At 37.7% G+C, this 22,195-nt stretch overlaps 1 protein-coding gene across 4 annotated transcripts in view; it reads left to right on the top strand.

The window, feature by feature from the left end:
• Positions 1-22,195, top strand: part of ADK (adenosine kinase) — a 606,631-nt gene that overhangs the window by 29,688 nt on the left and 554,748 nt on the right. The window lies entirely within an intron of this gene.

Raw genomic sequence — 22,195 nt, 5'->3', positions numbered from 1 at the left:
TAAGAGATGACTTGAGAACCTAATCTTCAGTTAAATTGGTAAAATGCAACTGTATTGAAATTGGATGCAGTTTCTGTGTCTTAAATTGCATAATTCTATACTAACATAGAAACAGAGTGCTTACCTCATTATGCAGAAGGAGAAATTCTTGTGCTGAAACATGAAGACCCATAGTCAGTTTTCATAGTAAATTATATCGGGGCATAGAAGTCCAATTTTTAATGCTAACAGTATTTTAGGGTGAATTACTATTATGCTTTAATCCAAGTTAATCCCCCCTCTTCCCACTCCTACTTCCATTCCCACTGTCACAGCCTGCTGCTAATTAAGAGTATGAGTCTAATACTCCCTATGTTAAACTTCTTATATGGATTCAATTTTAATTGGCCATTGCCTTCTTTGCTACTCTTCAGTGGAGAAATAGCCAAATCTAAAGCTTTTGCTTCTTGGCAAGTGACAAGGGGGTGCATTTTTTAATGTAGGTAGTTGAATGATGGTTGTGTTAAGACTGATTTCAAGTTGACACCAGCCTTACCTGACTTATGGAAGGTTACATAACTGTTAATAGTTACATTTATGCTTGTTTCTTCAGATGTTTGTCTGCATTTTACATGATAGTGAACTATAGTGACAAGACTGAAACAAAGGTTTTTAGATGTTATCTAACCAGTTAACACATTATGCACCTGAAGAAACGGAGACCAAGAAAATTTGAGTGCCTTGTGCAAAATCACAGTTAGGAACTGAATCCAGATATCCATGGTCTAGTACTCTTCAGATGCTTGTATAGAAACAGTGTACATTTCCTGAAAAAACTGTTTCTTGGACAAAAGTTGTAAAGTATTGTGAGAGTTAACTACTTTCCTCTAGTCTTCCAAGAACTTTAGATAACAGATTCGGGAGTAGTCAGGGAGACTACTGAGGTTGAAGCAACTCTGTATATATTGGGACAGTATTGAATGAGTTGGTAATCCTACAGATACCAGGCAGTTCCCAGTGAGGACTGTATTTAGTGCATTTTGTCATATCTTCAGTTTTCACAGTCACAGGTAGGCATGTTCCCATTTTGGGTCCAGTGTAATAGGAACCCAAAAGATACGTATTATTGACCTACTTTTACTAGTGAGGAGAGTGATCAAGGTCACCAGTTATCAAAATCTGACTTCATGTTCAATGTTGTTTTTTATACCACACTTAAGATACCTTTGTTTTTAAACACAGTAATATGTAACTCTTCAATAACTGCCAGATGTAGAATTGGTAACCAATGAGGACCTGCAGTCAACATACCTGGATTCTAATTGAGGGTCTTTTTATCTGAGTTACTGATCTTCCTTTTCTGTTTTTTTCTTCTCTGGACATCTGTTTAATGAAATAGTGATTGTGATACTGTGTCCCCCACAGCATTGTTCTATAGATATGAAAGTGGTTTAAAATTTTTAAGGTATTTCATAAGTGTATTCTCTTCTTGTTAAAAGCAGTTTGAGCTGTGATGTGATTTGAAAAGAAGTGTTTAAATCTTAAATTTTTATACAGGAAGCAAACTTACTTATCTAATTTCTTCATTTTAAAACTGAAAATGAAGCCAAGAGACTGTGCTTTGTTCAAGTTCACAAAAATAGTTGGAATATCTTGAACTAGAACCCAGATTTCCAGACACCTGGGTCAGTGCCCTTTCCAGTGTGGTATTCAACTAATAGGAATTTCTAAATAATGAATTAAATAAAAAAAAATTTTTTTAACTTAAGATCTGTGAATGAATTTCACTGGACATATATAGTCTCTTTGACTTTCATTATTTGTATTCTATGCTACTATGTCATTACTGATGAAGAGTCTAAATTTACAGCTTCTAAAACCAATTATCCTTGAAGAACAACTTTTATCTTTTGTTCTTTGTATCAATTCCAGCTGGTCTTCATTTGGGAAATGATGGAACATACAGCTGACCCTTGAAAACATGGGCAGGATGAACACCTTCCCCACACACAGTTGAAAATCTGAGTATAACTTTTGACTCCCCCCAAAATTAATTGATAGTAATCTATTTTATATAAAGTGGGTCATTTAACTTGAGATGCAACAAAGAGTAGATAGAAAAGTAGAAAAGAAATGGGAGGGTTGTTGGGTTCAACAGAGAAAAGAGAGCAAGCAGAGGGAGAGTTAGCTACTCTCCTGGTCCCTGCCAGGGTTGACATCCAACTGAGGTAGATTAGGATGGGGCTGGGAGGGGCACACTTCTAAGGGGGCAAAGGTTTCCACCTCCTTTCTCTGAGTTGCTCTCCTGGGGCCTTGGCTCCTCTGTTCCTCTCATATCCCTGCATCTCTCTGTGGTCCAGATAGCAGCCAGCTAGTTCAGTTGGTGTGATGTTAATAATGCCAAGGTTCCAGGTTTGGACATTTATATGTATTTTTTCATTTTTCCTTTTTCATTCCTATCTACCACATCACATTTCTATGCATGTGGAACCTGCTGCCTTACATCCAGTTACAGATACTGTATTGAAAAAAACCCACCCATGAGTGGACCTGCACAATTCAAACCTGTGTTGTTTAAGGGTCAACAATACTTCGTAAATTGATGCTTTGTCATTTTTAATTGGCTCAGTAGGAAAGTTGGTGCTTGAGTTAAATTCAGGATATATATAAAATATAAGAGAGAGATATATATGCACACACATACATAATATATAAAATGTAGAATGTCAAGACTAGAAGAGAATCGTAGAGAACATTTTACTCTTTATCTTTCTTTATACTGGACCTTTAGGTCCACAGTGAAGTGATACATTCTAGTTAGGTAGTGGTAGAGCTTAAAATACAATTCAGGTGTTCCTATTCCTACTTAATGCACTTTTCACTGAGCAATGCTATTTCAAATGCTCTTATGAATATTGCCTTGTTTTCCTCACACCAATGTCTAGTCTGGTTTGGGACATTGCTTATAGCTTAAGTTTGTGCCAGGGTAGACTGGGAAAATGAGATACGGAGACAGAAGAGTGTTTGCTGGAGAGCAGAGGAGCCCTGTTCTTTGGCCTGCCCAGACAGGTTAGATTTGGTTGAAGACTATTCTGGGACTCAACATTGACTATTCGCTATATGATGATTCTGGAACCACTTCTGTGGGTTAGGCCTGCATTGGAAAATTTTTGTGGTCTGTGGGTGGGGTCATGGGATATTTTTCTTCTACAGTCAAAACTTTTTGAGGTACGTCCAATGGGATCTGCCAAGCCACTCAAGTGAGAACATTCATATGAAGACTAAAATCTAAGATCGAAACTGCCTTATTTGTTGAGTTGGTTTCTTTCGACCATTTAAACAGAATTTTCTAACTCATTTCAGGAACTTATAAAAATTGTAAATTTCAGATTACTGCATAAACTCTTTCATGCTGTGGGACTCTTAGGCAAATGAGCTTTTAAAATAAAATGAAATTGCTCATTTGTGAAATATTTTGAATAACTAAAACAGGAATCTTTCTCTTACAGAATGGTGCAATGTTGTCAGTTGTTAATGCTCATATGTATAAATAGGTCATGTTTGTTTGAGAAAGTATACAAGATTTTCTAAGTCCAAATCTTCCCAACCACAATATTGCTACAGTAAGCAGAATATCAAAGATAAAACATAATCAAAGTGATTGTCTAGGTTTTTGAATGTTAACTGTTTCCTGTAACATTGGTTAACAATCATGTCTCTTTACCTCTTCATACCTACTCTGTTTTATATTGTTATTTAAAAACACTGTAATAAGACTTAAGTATGGATTCTTATTTTCAAATAGCAAAGCAAATAGGTGACCATATGTCCTAGTTTGCCTAGGATAATCCTGGGTCATGCCAGTTATCCTGGCATAATTATTAATAGCTTCCTTTATTCTCAAAAATGTCCTATTTGGATAATAAATTATCTGTTCACCTACTTATACACTACAATAATTTGTTGTAGTAGATTTTGCTCATTGAAATGCTATTTGAAATAAAACAAGATAATAAAATAAGACAGTTGAATAATAACCTCTTTTGGGTAGATTTGGTTAATTTTCGTTGGTCAGACATTTTTATTAAGAGAGTTCTGAGTGCTAAATGTAATATATTGAACAAGAAAGCACATGATTCCAAGTTAGGAATCATTTATTTGTTTTCTGACCTTTGGCAGGTTATAGAATTGTTCTGAACCTTTTTTTCTATTAAATAGAGGTAATAGGAATACCCATCCTGTAGGGTTATTATGAGGATTTGAAGGCAGTAGCATATATAAAAATGCTTTATAAGTTGCAAATTGTTATGTAAGTGTTAGTTATTATGATGTCACCCAAGTACTCCTGAAAATGAAATTTAAAATGTATTTTATCTAATTTAGGGGAACTTGCTACTTAACAGGGCATAAACAATCTTTTAAAAGTGTTTTACTGTAATGGGAAGCAGGAAATAATAGTAGTTGGAAATACCTGTGGAATTTTGGGATTTTTTGGGGGTGGTGGTGGAAGGGAGTGAAATTTCAACATATTTGTATGCTGAAAAGAATTTTCTAATAGAAAGCAAAAAAGTAGATGGTGCTGGAGAGAGAGAAGAGATCATGTCCTTGAATGTGTAGGACCTGAATATAAATGGAAGGATTGGCTTTACATAGCCTAAGGGACACAAATATTTCCCTAGTCTGTTGTTGCTGATTTGTGTTTTTGTTTTTTTGTTTTTTTTTATGTTCTGGTTATAAGTTACTTGTTAGATTTTAGGCACATACTTATGTATATATAAGTAGAAAATATTTTCTTCTTGTCTGAGCCATGCCATTGTATTTTGTTAATGTCTGTTTACTTAAAAAGTGCCAACTGATAGAATCTGGACCTGAGTACCACCTTTCGAATAAGCCCACCCACCATCACAGAGACATCTAGGTGTCATCTCTCCTAGGCTACAAGCATTCTCCAGAGGACACGTCAGCAAGTTACAAGCCCACCTTTCCCCTGACCCCTCCCCTCAAAGAGCCCACCAAAAACCCTGGCCATAAAAAGCCTCTTGACTTTTTAGAGATTCTCTTTCCTTTGTTCTGCTGGCTAGAACAGAGGGGTCCCTCTCAGGTTGAGGAATAAACCTACTTGGACTGTTGAGTTCACATCCCCCCTCTTCTTTCACTAACAGTATAATTTATCTACAGTAAAATCACAGATCCTAAGTTACCTGAATTTTAACTGTGTGTGTGTGTGTGTGGTGTGTGTAAATATCACCCAATTAAACGTACAGAACATATTAATTTCCCCAGGAAGTTCTCCCCTGCCTCTTCTCTCAATCAATCCCATTCCCTGTCCCATCTAGGCAACCATTTTCTGACTTCTCTCAGTAGAGATTAGTTTTGGCTGGTCTAGAACTTCATTAATGGAATCATACAGTAAGTACTATTTATGTTTGATTACTTTTATTTAATTACTTTTGGGTAATAATTTTGAGATTCATTCACTGTGTGTTTATCAGTAACTTGTTCCTTTTCATTGCTGAGTAATACTCCATTGTATTAATATAGCCAAGTTTTTCTCTTAATGGACACTGAGTTGTTCCTAGTTTTTGGTTATTATAAATAAAGCTGCTATGAACATTTTTGTATAAGTCTTTGTGTAGCTGTTATGAACATTTTTGTATAAGTCTAGCTGTGTAATTGCTGTCCTAAGGTAAATGTATGTAACTTTAGACATCACCACACTGTTTTCCAGAATGGTAAACTGAAGACATTTGACATTTCCACCAGTGGTGCTATAAGAGTTTCAGTTGTTCTACATTTTTGACAGTGATTGGCATTTTTTATTTTAGACATTATGGTGTGTGTGTGTGGTTATATTTCATTGTGGTTTTAGTTTGTAGTTCCTCATTGGTTAATGGTATTGTGCTTATAATCCATTTGCTTGTATTTTCTTTTGATTTGTCAATTCAAATCTTTTACCTGTACAATTGACTGTACCCCTGACAATGAGGGGATTAGTGGCATTGACCTTCCCCACAGGAAAAAATCTACATATAGCTTTTGACTCCCCCTAAACTTAACAACTTATAGCCTACTCTTGACTGGAAGCTTTACCAATAATATAAATAGTTGATTAACATTTATTTTGTATGTTCATATTTACTTTATACTGTACTCTTATTACATAGTAAGCTAAAGAAAAGAAAATGTTTTCAAATTTAAAAATTTTTCCAATATATTTATTGAAAAATATCTATATAAGTGGACCTGTGTTGTTCAAGGGTCAACTGTATTTTTTTAAATAAAAGTCTGTTTTTATTTTTATATATTAACATTAAACAATTAGAAAACAGTATTTAAGGAAAATAATTCTTAACATAGTAATAAATTCAGTAACAGAAATAAAAATACCTCAATATAAATTAATAAAAGATGCACAAGACCTCCACACTGAAATCTTCAAATATTACTGAGATAAATTAAATGTACATAACTCAAAATTATTGAGCTGTCCATTCCAGAAGGCATTTTTTTAGTAGAAATTAAACAATTCTACAATTTAAATGGAAATAGAGCCTAAAATAGCCACGACAATTTTTAGAAAAAGAAGTTAAGGATATGTATTACCTGATTTCAAGAGCAACTGTATTTTTTTTAATTGAACTATTATTGATATGCAATCTTGTATTGCTTTCAAATATACAACACAGTGGTTCAACAGTTACCTATATTATTAAATCCTTACCCCCCACTAGTGCAGTTACTATCTGTCTACATAGAAAGATGTTACAGAACCATTGGCTATATTCTCAATTCTGTACTAGTATCCCTTTGGCCAATTTATATTATGACAGAATTTTGAAGGGTCAGCTGTATATTGATTGGTTTATCTTTTTGTTGCTGATTTGTAGGTTTTTCTCTTTCTTAAAAATCTGGATACAAGTTATTTGTCAGATTTTGCACACGCACTTACATATGTAGCAGATATATTCTCCTGTCTCCTATTTTCTTAATGTCTTTTTGCAGCAGAAATTTTAAAAAATGATGAAGTTGAATTCATTAATTTGATTTGTTTTATGGTTATTATCTTTTGTGTTCTTAAAACTCTTCCTTACCCTTACTTATCCCAAGGCTGTGAAACTACTCTCTTGTTTTCCTCTAGAAGCTTTATAGCTTTAGTTCCACATTTAGGTCTATGTTCCATCTTAAATTAATTTCTTGCTGTGGTGTTAGGTTTTCTAAGAAGAGTTCTCAAACTGTTGATTAGATTAGGTATAGGTCTTTTCCTGGACGTACTTTTTTGATTCACTGATCTAGTTATATACTGTTATGCCAGTACTAGACTATCTTAATCACTGTAGCTTTGTAAGATTGTTATAATTTTCTGAATTTTTGATAGAATTCAGCAGTGAAGCCAGCTGGTCCTGGAATGCTTTTTGGGTAAAGGTGTAAAAGGTTTTAAATTACAAATTCTATTTCTGTAACTGATAAATGGTTATTCAGATTGTCCATTTGTTCCTGTGTCAGTTTTGGGAGATTGCTTCCTTAAAGGTATTTATTCTAAATTGTTGAGTTGTTATAAAGTTGCTCATAATATTCCCTTAATACCCTATTAGTGGCTCTAGGAATGTGTTTTCTGTCCCCCTTTTCATTCCGGATATTGCTACCCTCTTTTTTTAATAAAATTTTTTTGGATCAGCCTTTCTAAGGCTTTAGCAGTTGCACTAATTTTTTCAAACACTCAGATTTTGGTTTTGTTCAACTTCTGTTGTAGAATTTTTTTCTATTTCATTGATTTTTATAGTCATTTTTTTCCCATTTTCAGTTTAATTTTTATCAAAACAAAATAACTTAACCATATAAAGAGGAAATAAACATTAACCACTAACCAGGAAGACAATTGCTTCCCTGGTTATGAACAATTGTTAGAGTAGTAAGTTCTGAACAGTTGACTGTGTATCTAAGATAGTGAGTCATTCTTTTTATAATTTTTAAATTTTTAAATTTTGCTATCATTAATCTACAATTACATGAACAACATTATGGTTACTAGACTCCCCTATTGTCAAGTCTCCACCACATACCCCATTACAGTCACTGTCCATCAGCCTAGTAAGATGCTATAGAATCACTACTTGTCTTCTCTGTTATACTGCCTTCCCTGTGTCCCCCCCTACATTATACATGCTAACTGTAATACCCCTTTGTCCCCCTTATGCCTTCCTTCCCACCCATCCTCACCAGTCCCTTTCCCTTTGGTAACTGTTAGTCCATTCTTGGGTTCTGTAAGTCTGCTGCTGTTTTGTTCCTTCAGTTTTTTCTTTGTTCTTATACTCCACATATGAGTGAAAGCATTTGGTATTTGTCTTTCTCTGCCTGGCATATTTCACTGAGCATAATGCCCTCTAGCTCCATCCATGTTGCTGCAAATGGTAGGATTTGTCTTCTTATGGTTGAATAATATTCCATTTTGTATATGTACTACATCTTTATCCATTCATCTACTGATGGACACTTAGGTTGCTTCCATTTCTTGGCTATTTTAAATAGTACTGCGATAAACATAGGGGTGCATCTGTCATTTTCAAACTGGAGTGCTGCATTCTTAGGGTAAATTCCTAGGAGTGGAATTCCTGGGTCAAATGCTATTTCTATTTTGAGCATTTTGAGGAACCTCCATACTGCTTTCCACAATGGTTGAAGTAATTTACATTCTCACCAGCAGTGTAGGAAGGTTCCCCTTTCTCCACAATCTCACCAACATTTGTTGTTGATTGTCTTTTCAATGATGGTGATCCTTTCTGGTGTGAGGTGATATCTCATTGTGGTTTTAATTTGCATTTCTCTGATGGCAAGCGATGTGGAACATCTTTTCATGTGTCTGTTGGCCATCTGAATTTCTTCTTTAGAGAACTGTCTATTCAGCTCCTCTGCCCATTTTTTAATTGGATTATTTGCTTTTTGTTTGTTGAGGTGTGTGAGCTCTTTATATATTTTGGATGTCAACCCTTTATTGGATCTGTCATTTATGAATATATTCTCCCATACTGAAGGATACTTTTTGTTCTATTGATAGTGTCCTTTGCTGTACAGAAGCTTTTTAGCTTGATATAGTCCCACTTGTTCATTTTTATTTTTGATTCCCTTGCCCGGGAAGATATGTTCATGAAGAAGTCACTCATGTTTATGTCCATAAGATTTTTGCCTATGTTTTTTCTAAGAGTTTTATGATTTCATGACTTAAATTCAGGTCTTTGATCCATTTTGAATTTACTTTTGTGTATGGGGTTAGACAGTGATCCAGTTTCATAATCCTACATATAGCTGTCCAGTTTTGCCAGCACCATCTGTTGAAGATACTGTCATTTCCCCATTGTATGTCCATGGCTCCTTTATCGTATATTAGTTGGCCATATATGTTTGGGTTAATGTTTGGAGTCTCTATTCTGTTCCACTGGTCTGTGGCTCTGTTCTTGTGCCAGTACCAAATTGTCTTGATTACTGTGGCTTTGTAGTAGAGCTTGAAGTTGAGGAGCAAGATCCCCCCCAGTTTATTCTTCCTTCTCAGGATTGCTTTGGCTATTTGTGGTCTTTGCTGGTTCCATATGAATTTTTGAACTATTTGTTCCAGTTCATTGAAGAATGCTGTTGGTAATTTGATAGGGATTGCATCGAATCTGTATATTGCTTTGGGCAGGATGACCATTTTGACTATATTAATTCTTCCTAGCCAGGAGCATGGGATGAGTTTCCATTTGTTAGTGACCTCTTTAATTTCTCTTAAGAGTGTCTTGTAGTTTTCAGGGTATAAGTCTTTCACTTCCTTGGTTAGGTTTATTCCTAGGTATTTTATTCTTTTTGATGCAATTGTGAATGGAATTGTCTTCCTGATTTCTCTTTCTATTAGTTCATTGTTAGTGTATAGGAAAGCCACAGATTTCTGTGTGTTAATTTTGTATCCTGCAACTTTGCTGAATTCCGATATCAGTTCTAGTAGTTTTGGAGTGGAGTCTCTAGGGTTTTTTATGTACAATATCATGTCATCTGCAAATAGTGACAGTTTGACTTCTTTTTTACTAATCTGGATTCCTTGTATTTGTTTTGTCTAATTGCTGTGGCTAGGACTTCCAGTACTATGTTGAATAGCAGTGGGGAGAGTGGGCATCCCTGTCTTGTTCCTGATCTTAAAGGAAAAGCGTTCAGCCTCTCACTGTTCAGTATGATGTTAGCTGTGGGTTTGTCATATATGGCCTTTATTATGTTGAGGTACTTGCCCTCTATGCCCATTTTGTTGAGAGTTTCTATCATGAGTGGATGTTGAATTTTGTCAAATGCTTTTTCAACATCTATGGAGATAATCATTTGGTTTTTGTCTTTCTTTTTGTTGATGTGGTGGATGATGTTGATGGATTTTCTAATGTTGTACCATCCTTGCATCCCTGGGATGAATCCCACTTGGTCATGGTGTATGATCCTTTTGATGTATTTTTGAATTTGGTGCTAGTATTCTGTTGAGTATTTTTTCATCAGGTAAATTGGTCTGTAGTTTTCCTTTCCGTGGGGTCTTTGCCTCGTTTTGGTATTAGGGTGATGTTGGCTTCATAGAATGAGCTTGGGAGTATTCCCTCCTCTTCTATTTTTTGGAAAACTCTAAGGAGAATGGGTATTATGACTTCTCTGTATGTCTGATAAAATTCCAAGGTAAATCCATCTGTCCCAGGAGTTTTGTTCTTGGGTAGTTTTTTGATTACTGATTTAATTTTGTTGCTGGTAATTGGTCCGTTTAGATTTTCTGTTTCTTTCTGGGTCAGTCTTGGAAGGTTGTATTTTTCTAGGAAGTCATCCACTTCTCCTAGGTTTTCCAACTTGTTAGCATATAGGTTTTCATAGTATTCTGTAATAATTCTTTGTATTTCTGTGGGGTCCATCATGATTTTTCCTTTCTCGTTTCTGATTCTGTTGATGTGTGTTCATTCTCTTTTTCTCTTAATAAGTCTGGCTAGAGGCTTATCTATTCTGTTTATTTTCTTGAAGAACCAGCTCTTGGTTTCATCGATTTTTTTTCTATTTTATTCTTCTCAATTTTATTTATTTCTTCTCTTATCTTCATGATGTCCCTCTGTCTGCTGACCTTAGGCCTCATTTGTTCTTTTTCCAATTTTGATAATTGTGATGTTAGACTATTCATTTGGGATTGTTCTTCCTTCTTTAAATATGTCTGGATTGCTATATACTTTCCTCTTAGACTGCTTTCGCTGCATCTCACAGATGTTGGGGCTTTGTGTTGTTGTTGTCATTTGTTTCCATATATTGCTGGATCTCCATTTTAATTTGTTCGTTGATCCATTGATTATTTAGGAGCATGTTGTTAAGCCTCCATGTGTTTGTGAGCCTTTTTGCTTTCTTTGTACAGTTTATTTCTAGTTTTATACCTTTGTGGTCTGAAAAGTTGGTTGGTAGGATTTCAATCTTGTGGAATTTACTGAGGCTCTTCTTGTGGCCTAGTATGTGATCTGTTCTGGAAAATGTTCCATGTGCACTTGAGAAGAATGTGTATCCTGTTGCTTTTGGATGTAGAGTTCTATAGATGTCTATTAGGTCCATCTGTTCTAGTGTGTTGTTTAGTGCCTCTGTGTCCTTACTTATTTTCTTGTCTGGTGGATCTGTCCTTTGGAGTGAGTGGTATGTTAAAGTCTCCCAAAATGAATGCATTGCATTGTATTTCCTCCTTTAATTCTGTTAGTATTTATCACACATATGCTGGTGCTCCTGTGTTGGGTGCATATATATTTATAATGGTTATATCCTCTTGTTGGACTGAGCCCTTTATCATTATGTAGTGTCCTTCTTTATCTCTTGTTACTTTCTTTGTTTTGAAGTCTATTTTGTCTGATACTAGTATTGCAACACCTGCTTTTTTCTCCCTATTGTTTGCATGAATATCTTTTTCCATCCCTTGACTTTTAATCTGTGCATGTATTTGGGTTTGAGGTGAGTCTTTTGTAAGCAGCATATAGATGGGTCTTGCTTTTGTATCCATTCTGTTACTCTGTTTCTTTTGATTGGTGTATTCAGTCCATTTACATTTAGGGTGATTACTGAAAGATATGTACTTATTGCCATTGCAGGCTTTAGATTCGTGGTTACCAAAGGTTCAAGGTTAGCTTGTTTACTACCTTACTGTCTAACTTAACTCATTGAGCTATTATAAATACAGTCTGATGATTATTTCTCTCCCTCCTTATTCCTCCTCCTCCATTCTTCATATGTTGGGTGTTTTGTTCTGTGCTCTTTTTAGGAGTGCTCCCATCTAGAGCAGTCCCTCTAAGATACCCTATAGAGGTGGTTTGTGGGAGGCAAATTCCCTCAACTTTTGCTTGTCTGGGAATTGTTTAATCCCTCCTTTATATTTAAATGATAATCGTGCTGGATACTGTATCCTTGTTTCAAGGCCCTTCTGTTTCATTGCATTAAATATATCATGCCATTCTCTTCTGGCCTGTAAGGTTTCTGTCGAGAAGTCTGATGATAGCCTGATGGGTTTTCCTTTGTAGGTGATGTTTTTTCTCTCTGGCTACCTTTAATACTTTGTCCTTGTCCTTGATCTTTGCCATTTTAATTATTATGTGTCTTGGTGTTGTCCTCTTTGGGTCCCTTCTGTTGGGAGTTCTCTGTGCTTCCATAGTCTGAGCAATTATTTCCTCCCCCAGTTTGGGGAAGTTCTCAGCAATTATTTCTTCAAGACACTTTCTATCGCTGTTTCTGTCTTCTTCTTCTTCTGTTACCCCTACTATATGGATATTGTTCCTTTTGAATTGGTCACACAGTTCTCTTAATGTTGTTTCATTCCTGGAGATCCTTTTATCTCTCTCTGCATCAGTTTCTATGCATTCTTGTTCTCTGGTTTCTATTCCATCAATGGCATCTTGCATCTTATTCATTCTGCTTATAAATTCTCCCAGAGTTTTTTTTACTTCTGTAATCTCCCTCTGGACATCATCCCTTAGCTCTTGTATATTTCTCTGCAGCTCCATCAGCATGTTTATGATTTTTATTTTGAATTCTTTTTCAGGAAGACTGATTAGGTCTATGTCCTTCTCAGGGGTTGTGATTTTGGTCTGTATCAAATTATTCTGCCTTTTCATGGCGATAGAGATAGTTTGTGGAGCTGGCGCAAGTGTTGGCTGGAAGAACGTCCCTTCTTGTTAGTTTGTGGCCTTCCTCTCCTGGGGGAACAGCGGCCTCCAGCGGCTTGTGCTGGGCAGCTGCGCGCAGACGGGGCTTCTGATTCTTGCCCGGCCGCTATGGAGTTTAGCTCTGCGGTTGCTGTTGGCGTGGCCGGTCTCTGGGTGCTACTCTGATATGGCGGAGTCGCGTTGGAAGGGAAATGGCTGGGAGGCTGTTTATCTCCGTGTGGGGACTCTAAGTTGCCCTGCTGCCCAGGGGGTTAGGGTGCCCAGAGTTCCCTGGGAATCCCAGCTGTTGGGCTAAGTGTCCCAGGTTGCTTCCATCCAGGTGTGGGGTCCCTGTCCCTTTAAGACTTTCAAAAAGCACTCGCTTTTCTTTGTCCCAGGGCTGCTGGTTGTGGGGACCCACTCACAGGTCTTACTGTCCTGTTCCCCTAGTATCCAGCACCCCACGCATGCACTGTGTCTGTGCTCTGGTGCGGTTGGCTAGGGCTAGGTATTTAGCAGTCCTGGGCTCTCTCCCTCCCCGCTCTGACTCCTCTCCTCCTGCCGAGAGCTGGGGTGAGGGGTGGTCGGGTCCCACCGGGCCGCTGCTTGTATCTTACCCCCTTTGCGGGGTGCTGGGTTCTTGCCGGTGTGGATGTAGTCTGGCTGTTGTCCTGTGTCTTCTGGTCTCTCTTGCAGGAAGAGTTGTATTTGTTATATTTTCAAAAATATATGTGGTTTTGAGAGGAGATTTCCACTGCTCTACTCATGCCACCATCTTGGCTCTGCCTCACTGCTGCATTCTTAGGGTAAATTCCTAGAGGTGGAATTCCTGGGTCAAATGGTATTTCTATTTTGAGCTTTTTGAGGAACCTCCATACTGCTTTCCACAATGTTTGAACTAGTTTACATTCCCACCAGCAGTGTAGGAGGGTTCTCCTTTCCCCACAACTTTGCCAACATTTGTTGTTGTTTGTCTTTTGGATGGTGGCCATCTTTACTGGTGCGAGGTGATAGCTCATTGCAGTTTTAATTTGCATTTCTCTGATGACTGGCAATGTGGACCATCTTTTCATGTGTCTGTTGGCCATCTGAATTTCTTCTTTGGAGAACTGTCTATTCAGCTCCTCTGCCCATTTTTTAATTGGATTATTTACTTTTTGTTTGTTGAGGTGCATGAGCTCTTTATATATTTTGGATGTCAACCCTTTATTGGACGTGTCATTTATGAATATATTCTCCCTTACTGTAGGATACCTTTTTCTTCTATTGGTGGTGTCTTTTGCTGTACAGAACCTTTTCAGCTTGATATAGTTCCACTTGTTCATTTTTGCTTTGTTTCCCTTGCATGCGGAGATATGTTGCTCATGTTTCTGTCCAAGAGATTTTTGCCTATGTTTTTTTCTAAGAGTTTTATGGTTTCATGACTTACATTCAGGTCTTTGATCCATTTTGAATTTACTTTTGTGTATGGTGTTAGACAATGATCCAGGTTCATTCTCTTACATGTAGCTGTCCAGTTTTGCCAACACCAGCTACTTAAGAGGCTGTCATTTCCTCATTATATGTCCATGGCTCCTTTATCATATATTAATTGGCCATATATGTTTGGGTTAATGATTGGAGTCTCTATTGTGTTCCACTGGTCTGTGGCTCTGTTTTTGTGCCTGTACCAAATTGCTTTATTACTGTGTTTTGTAGTAGACCTTGAAGTTGAGAAGCGTGATGCTCCCTGCTTTATTCTTCCTTCTCAGGATTTCATTGGCTATTAGTGGTCTTTTTTGGTTCCATATGAATCTTAAAACTCTTTGTTGCAGTTCGTTGAAGAATGTTGTTGGTAGTTTGATAGGCATTGCATTGAATATGTAGATTGCTTTAGGCAGGATGGCCATTTTGACAATATTAATTCTTCCTAGCCAAGAGCATGTGATGAATTTCTATTTGTTAGTGTCCTCTTTAATTTCTCTTAAGAGTGTCTTGTAGTTTTCAGAGTATAGGTCTTTCACTTCCTTGGGTAGGTTTATTCCTAGATATTTTATTCTTTTTGATGCTATTGTGAATGGAATTGTTTTCTTGATTTCTCTTTCTATTAGTTCATTGTTAGTGTATAGGAAAGCCACAGATTTCTGTGTGTTAATTTTGTATCCTGCAACTTTGCTGAATTCAGATATTACATCTAGTAGTTTTGGAGTGGATTCTTTAGGGTTTTTTATATACAATATCATGTTATCTGCAAACAGGGACAGTTTGACTTCTTCTTTGCCAATCTGGATGCCTTTGTTTTGTTTCTTTGTGCTGTGTGATTGCCATGGCTAGGAACTCCAGAACTATGATGAAAAGAAGTGGGGAAAGTGGACATCCTTGTCTTGTTCCTGATCTTAAAAGAAAAGCTTTCAGCTTCTCTCTGTGAAATATGATGTTGGCTGTGGGTTTGTCATATATGGCCTTTAATATGTGGAGGTACTTGCTCTCTGTACCCATTTTGTTGAGAGTTCTTATTATGAATGAATGTTGAATTTTGTCAAATGCTTTTTCAGCATCTGTTGGGATAATCATGTGGTTTTTGTGCTTTTTATTTTTGTGGTGGATGATGTTGATGGATTTTCGAATGTTGTACCATCCTTGCATCCCTGGGATGAATCCCACGTGATCATTGATGGATGATTATTTTGATGTATTTTTGAATTCGGTTTGCTAATATTTTGTTGAGTATTTTTGCATCTATGTTTATGAGGGATCTTGGTCTGTATTTTTCTTTTTTTGTGGTGTCTTTGCCTGGTTTTGGTATTAGAGTGATGTTGGCCTCGTAAGATGAGTTTGGGAATATTCCCTCCTCTTCTACTTTTTGGAAAACTTTAAGGAGGATGAGTAGGTCTTCACTGAATGATAAAATTCAGCCCTGAAACCATCTGGTCCAGGAGTTTTTTTCTTAGGTACTTTTTTGACTACCAGTTCAATTTCTTTGCTGGTAATTATTCTATTCAGTTTTTCTGTTTCTTCCTGGGTCAGCTTTGGAAGGTTGTATTTTTCTAGAAAGTTCTCCATTTCTTACAGGTTATCCAGTTTGTTAGCATATTTCATAGTATTCTTGTGTAATTCTTTGTATTTCTTTGTTGTCCACGGTGATTTTTCCTTTCTCTTTTCTCATTCTTTTTATGTGTGTAGACTCTCTCTTTTTCTTGATTAGTCTGGCTAGAGGTTTATCTATTTTGTTTATTTTCTCAAAGAACCAGCTCCTGCTTTCATTGTTTCTTTCTATTGTTTATTCTTCTCGATTTTATTTATTTCTGCCTTACTCTTTATTATGTCCCTCCTTCTACTGACTTTGGGCCTCATTTGTTCTTCCTTTTCTAGTTTCATTAATTGTGAGTTTAGACTTCTCATATGGGATTGTTCTTATTTCTTGATGTAGGCCTGTATTGCAATATACTTTTTTCTTAGCATGTCCTTGGCTGCATTCCACAGATTTTGTGGTGTTGAATTATTGTTGTCATTTGTCTCTCTATATTGCTTGATCTCTATTTTTATTTGGTCATTGATCCTTAGGAGCATGTTGTGAAGCCTCCATGTGTTTGTGGGATTTTTCATTTTCTTTGTGTAATTTATTTCTAGTTTCATACTTTTGTGGTCTGAGAAACTGGTTGGTATGATTTCAATATTTTTGAATTTACTGAGGCTCTTTTTGTGACCTAGTATATGATCTATTCTTGAAAATGTTCCATGTGTAGTTGAGAAGAAGGTATTCTGCTGCTTTTGGGTGTAGAGTTCTCTAGATGTCTGTTAGGTCCACCTGTTCTATTGTGTTGTTCAGTGCCTCTGTCTCTTATCTTCTGTCTGGTTGATCTGTCTTTCAGCATTAGTGGAGTGTTGAAATCTCCTAGAATGAATGCATTGCATTCTATTTCCCCTTTAATTCTGTTAGTATTTGTTTCACATATGTGAGTGCTCCTGTGTTGGGAGCATAGATATTTATAATGGTTGTATCTTCTTGTTGAATTGACCTCTTTGTCCTTATGTAATGTCCTTCTTTGTCTCTTTTGACTTTCTTTGTTTTGAAGTCTATTTTGTCTGATACCAGTAGTGCAACTCCTGCTTTTTTCTCTCTATTAGTTGCATGAAATATCTTTTTCCATCCCTTTACTTTTAGTCTATGTATGTCTTTGGGTTTAAAGTGAGTCTCTTGTAGGCAGCATATAGATAGGTCTTGTTTTTTTATCCATTCATTGACTCTATGTCTTTTGATTGGTGCATTCAGTCCATTTAAATTTAGGGTGATTATCGATAGGTATGTACTTATTGCCTTTGCAGGCTTCAGATCCATGGTTACCAAAGGTTCACGGTTAACTTCCTTATTGTCTAAGAGTCTAACCTAACTCACTTAATATGCTATTACAAACACAATCTAAATGTTCTGTTCTTTCTCTCCTCGTTTTTCTTCCTCCTCTATTCTTTATATATTAGGTATCCTATTCCATACTCTTTTTGTCTATCCCTTGATTGACTTTGGGGATAATTTCATTTTGTGTTTGCTCAGTAATTAGCTGTACTACTTTCTTTACTGATGTTTTATTACCTCTGGTTACAGCTATTATACCTAGGAACACTTTCATCTATAGCAGTCCCTCCAAAATAGACTGTAGAGATGGTTTGTGGGAGGTAAATTCTCTCAGCTTTGGTTATCTGGAAATTGTTTAATTCCTCCTTCAAATTTAAATGATAATCTTCCAGATAAAGTAATCTTGGTTACAGGCCCTTCTGTTTTCATGGCGTTAAATACATCATGCCACTCCCTTCTGGCCTGTAAGGTTTCTGCTGAGAAGTCTGATGTTAGCCTGATGGGCTTTCCTTTGTAGGTGATCTTATTTCTCTCTCTGGTTGCTTTTAATAGTCTGTCCTTATGTTTGATCTTTGCCATTGTAATTACTATATATCTTGATGTTGTCTTCCTTGTGTTCCTTGTGTTGGGAGATCTGTGGATCTCCATGGCCTGGGAGAGTATCTCCTTTCCCAGATTGGGGAAGTTTTCTGCAATTACCTCTTCAAAGACACTTTCTATCCCTTTCTCTCTCTCTTCTTCTTCTTCTGGTATCCCTATAATGTGAATATTGTTCCATTTGGATTGGTCACACATTTCTCTCAATAGTCTCTCATTCTTAGGGATCCTTTTTCTCTCTGTGCCTCAGCTTCTCTGTATTCTTCTTCTCTAGTTTCTATTTCATTTATTGTCTCCTCCACCATATCCAATCTGCTTTTAATACCCTGCATTGTGCTCTTCAACATTTGGATCTCCTACTGGAATTGCTTCCTGAGTTCTTGAATATCTTTCCATACCTCCATTAGCATGTTAATGATTTTTATTTTGAACTCCCTTTCAGGAAGAGTCATTAGGTCCATATCATTTTTCTCAGGAGTTGTATTAATAATTTTACTCTGTAACAGGTTCCTTTCTTTGGTGTTTCATATTTGTATATGGCACCTTCTAGTGCCCAGAAGGTCTACTCTCTGGATCTGCTCAGTCCCTGAAGCAATGTCAGGGGTTGCAGGGGAGTGGTATTGGTGCCTGTGGGGAGGAAAGAGCTGTTTCCTGCTTCTCAGCTACTATGCGTGTCTCCACTGCCTGAACTTGTGAGCCGAACACACAAGTGTGAGCCTCTATACTTTGCATTTGTAGTTGCTGTAGACAGTTCTTCCCTCTGGCTGGTCTAACACCAGGGTAGGGTTTTCTGGTTTGCAAGCCGGGTGGGGCTGGCCGGGGAAAAAGGCGCAGTAGGCTGCCTATCATGGAGGGGGTCCTTGGAGGTGTGTAGACAGCCAGGGAGCTGGAGCACCTGGAAATCATGAAAGCTCCCAGCTTGCTGGGCAGAGTGCACCCAAACAATTTTTTTATCTACCTGTCCTTTCTCCCGAGCAGTAAATTCTGTGAAATTCCTGCCCCTTTAGCAGCCCTCTTGCTAAGGGCTTCCTTGTTAGGAAGTCTCTCAGACTGCCCACCTTTCTTTTGTCCCAGAGCAGCTGGATATGGATCCCTGCTTTCCACAAGCAGCTGAAATCTCATTCTCTCCAGGAATTCTGCCTGTCTTAGCTTTACAATCCCCTAATTACAAGAGTATCATGAGAGCCCTTTGGAATGTAGGTTTGTGCCCCCAGAGCAGATCTCTGGAGCTTGGTATTCAGCAGTCTCAGGCCTTCCACTCCCTCCCTGTTCCATCTCTCTTCCTCCAGCCAGTGAGCTGAGGTGGGGGAAGGGCTTGGGTCCCGCTGGGCCACAGCTTTGGTATGTTATCCTGCTCTGTGAGGTCTGCCCTTTTCTCCAGGTGTATGCAGTCTGATGCAGCCCTCTTTCCTGTTGCTCTTTCAGGATCAGTTGTATTAATTATATTTTCATATTATATGTGGTTTTAGGGGGAAGCCTCTGTCTCTCCTCTCACGCTGCCATCTTTAATCTCTCTACCCTCAATGACACTTTCTATCCTTTTTCTCTGTCTTCTTCTCTGGTATCCCTATAATGCGAATATTGTTCTGATTGGGTTGATCACGCAGTTCTCTTAATACTCTTTCATTCTTAGAGATTTTTTTTTCTCTCTGTGCCTCAGCTGCTTTGTATTCCTCTTCTCTTAATTTGTATTCCATTTACTGTGTCTTCTACTACATATAATTTGCTTTTAAATCCCTCCACTGTATGTTTCATTTCAGATATGGAATTTCTTAATGATTGAATCTCCATCTTAAATTCGTTCCTGAGTTCTTGAATATTTTTCTGTACCTCTATAAGCATCTTTATGATTTTTATTTTGAACTCTCTTTCAGGAAGATTGTTGAGTTCAGTTTCATTTGGCCCTTTTTCTGGGGTTTGTGAGATTTTGGTCTAAACCGGTTTCTTTTGACATTTCATATTTCTATGTGGTGCCCTCCAGTGCCCTGAAGCTCCAGTCTCTGGAGCTGCTCAGCCCCTAGAGTGAGGCTTGGGGTCATTGGGGAGTGGAGCTGGTGCCTGTGGGGAGGAAAGATGTGTTTTCTGATTCCCATCTGCAGTGCCTGTTTTCAGTGTCAGAGCCAGTGGGCCAACCACACCAGGTGTAAGCCTCTGTGCTCAGCGTCACTAGGTGTTGTACGCCGGGCCTCCCTCTGGCTGGCCTGATGCCAGTGCAGTGGGTTTGTGAACCAGTGTTGTCAGGCCAGGAGGAAGGCTCCGCACGCTGCTTGTCACAGTGGGGGGCCTCGGAGCTGAGCAGCCAGCCAGGGGAATGGAGCGCCTGAAACTCCTCAAAGTTCCCAACCTGCTGGGCAGAGCCCGCTCAGACAACCATGTCCAGCTCTCCCTTCTCCCACGCAGCAAGCTCCCTTGGAAACCCCGCCCCTTCAGCAGCCCTCTTGCTGCTAGGGAGCCTCTCAGACCACCTCCCTTTCCTCTGTCACAGAGCGGTGAGGTGTGGATCCCATCCTCCAGAAACAGCTGGATTGTCAGTCTGTCAGGCACTCTGCCTGTCCCAGCTCCCCAACCTCCAGAGCATCACACAGTGTAGGTTTTTGCTTGCAAAGCAGATCTCCACGACTAGGTTTTCAGCAGTCCCAGGCTTCCACCCCCTCCCAGCCCCATTTCTCTTCCTTCCACCTGTGAGCTGGGGTGCGGCAAGGGCTTGTGTCCCCCTGGGTCAAGGCTTTGGTCTGTTACTCTGTTTCGTGAGGTCTGCTCTGTTCGTGATGTCTGTATGCAGTGTGGTTCAGCCTTCTTTCCTGTTGCTGTTTTAGAGTTATTTGTATTAATTAACTGTATTTTCCTACTATTTGTGGTTTTGGGAGGAGTTCTCTGTCTCACCTCTCACAACGCCATCTTGAATCACCTATATAGTGAGTCTTTTATAGTCATTTTTATTGCTTTTACTCTTGAGTGTAATGTGCTCTTTTCCAGTTTGAGTTAGAAGTTTAAATAATTGATTTTAAACCTTTCCTTTCTAATGCATGCATTTTATGTATAAAATGTTCCTTTCTAATTACTTAATTTAACTACATCATACAAAATTGATGTGTGTTCAGTTCAAATTATTTTTGAATTTCTATTGTGACTTCTCTCATTTGCCGATCATTTAGCTTATTGTTTAACTTCCAAATATTTGGGGATTTTTAAGTCATATCTAAAATTTTATTTTTAATTGAATTCTGTGATGCTTAGAGAATACATTGTTTATACATTGTAAACATATTTGTATTATACAGAAAATCTGTTGTTTATGATTTCAGTACTTTGAAATCAACAGGGATTAGTTAGATTAGTTTTATGGCCCAGCTTTTGATCTGTTTTGGTGAATGTTATGTATGTTTGAAAGTCTTTAATTTCCTCAGCAATATTATGAAGTTTTCAGTATAGATGTTTTACACATCTTTCATTAAATAAATGAACAGTATTGCAGTTGTTATGTGTAGTGTTCTATGAATGTTGATTAGGTCAAATAGTTTGTTTTGTTTTATTATTATTTAATTGAGAAATAATCTACATACCTAAAATCTACCATTTTAAACTGTATAGCTCAGTGGTTTTAGTATATTTACAGAGTTGTACAACTGTCACCACCATCTAATTCCAGAACATTTTTATCATCCCAAAATGGAACCTCATACCTGTTAGCTATAACTTTCCATTTCCCCTGCACATCCCTTGGCAATCAGGAATCTACTTTGTCTTTGTGAATTTGCAATGTTCTAGACATTTCATAAGTGGGGAATCATAATATTTGGGCTTTTGTGTCTAGCTTCTTTCACTGAATGTATTTTCAAAGTCAATCTCTATTGCATGTAAGTGGAATTGCTGGGTCATATGATAATTTTACATTTACTTTTTGAAGAACTGCCAGACTTTTTTTGAAGCTGACTGCATCATTTTACATTTCCAGCAGCAATGTATGAGGATCCCATTTTTTCCACACTCTTGCCAATACTTGCTGTTGTCTCCTGGTCTTTGTTGAGAGGCTGTGTGTGCTTGTTGAGACATATCTTCAGCACTCAGCTAGGCTTACAACTCTGCACTAGACTTCATTTCCTGCTTGTACAGAGTCTCATGCTCAGAGGTGATA

The sequence above is a fragment of the Manis javanica genome, chromosome 7 (assembly GCF_040802235.1).
Source record: "Manis javanica isolate MJ-LG chromosome 7, MJ_LKY, whole genome shotgun sequence".
NCBI classification, from domain to species: domain Eukaryota; kingdom Metazoa; phylum Chordata; class Mammalia; order Pholidota; family Manidae; genus Manis; species Manis javanica.
Note: the sequence above shows the minus strand (reverse complement) of the source record. Positions and strands in the feature narration are given on the sequence as shown.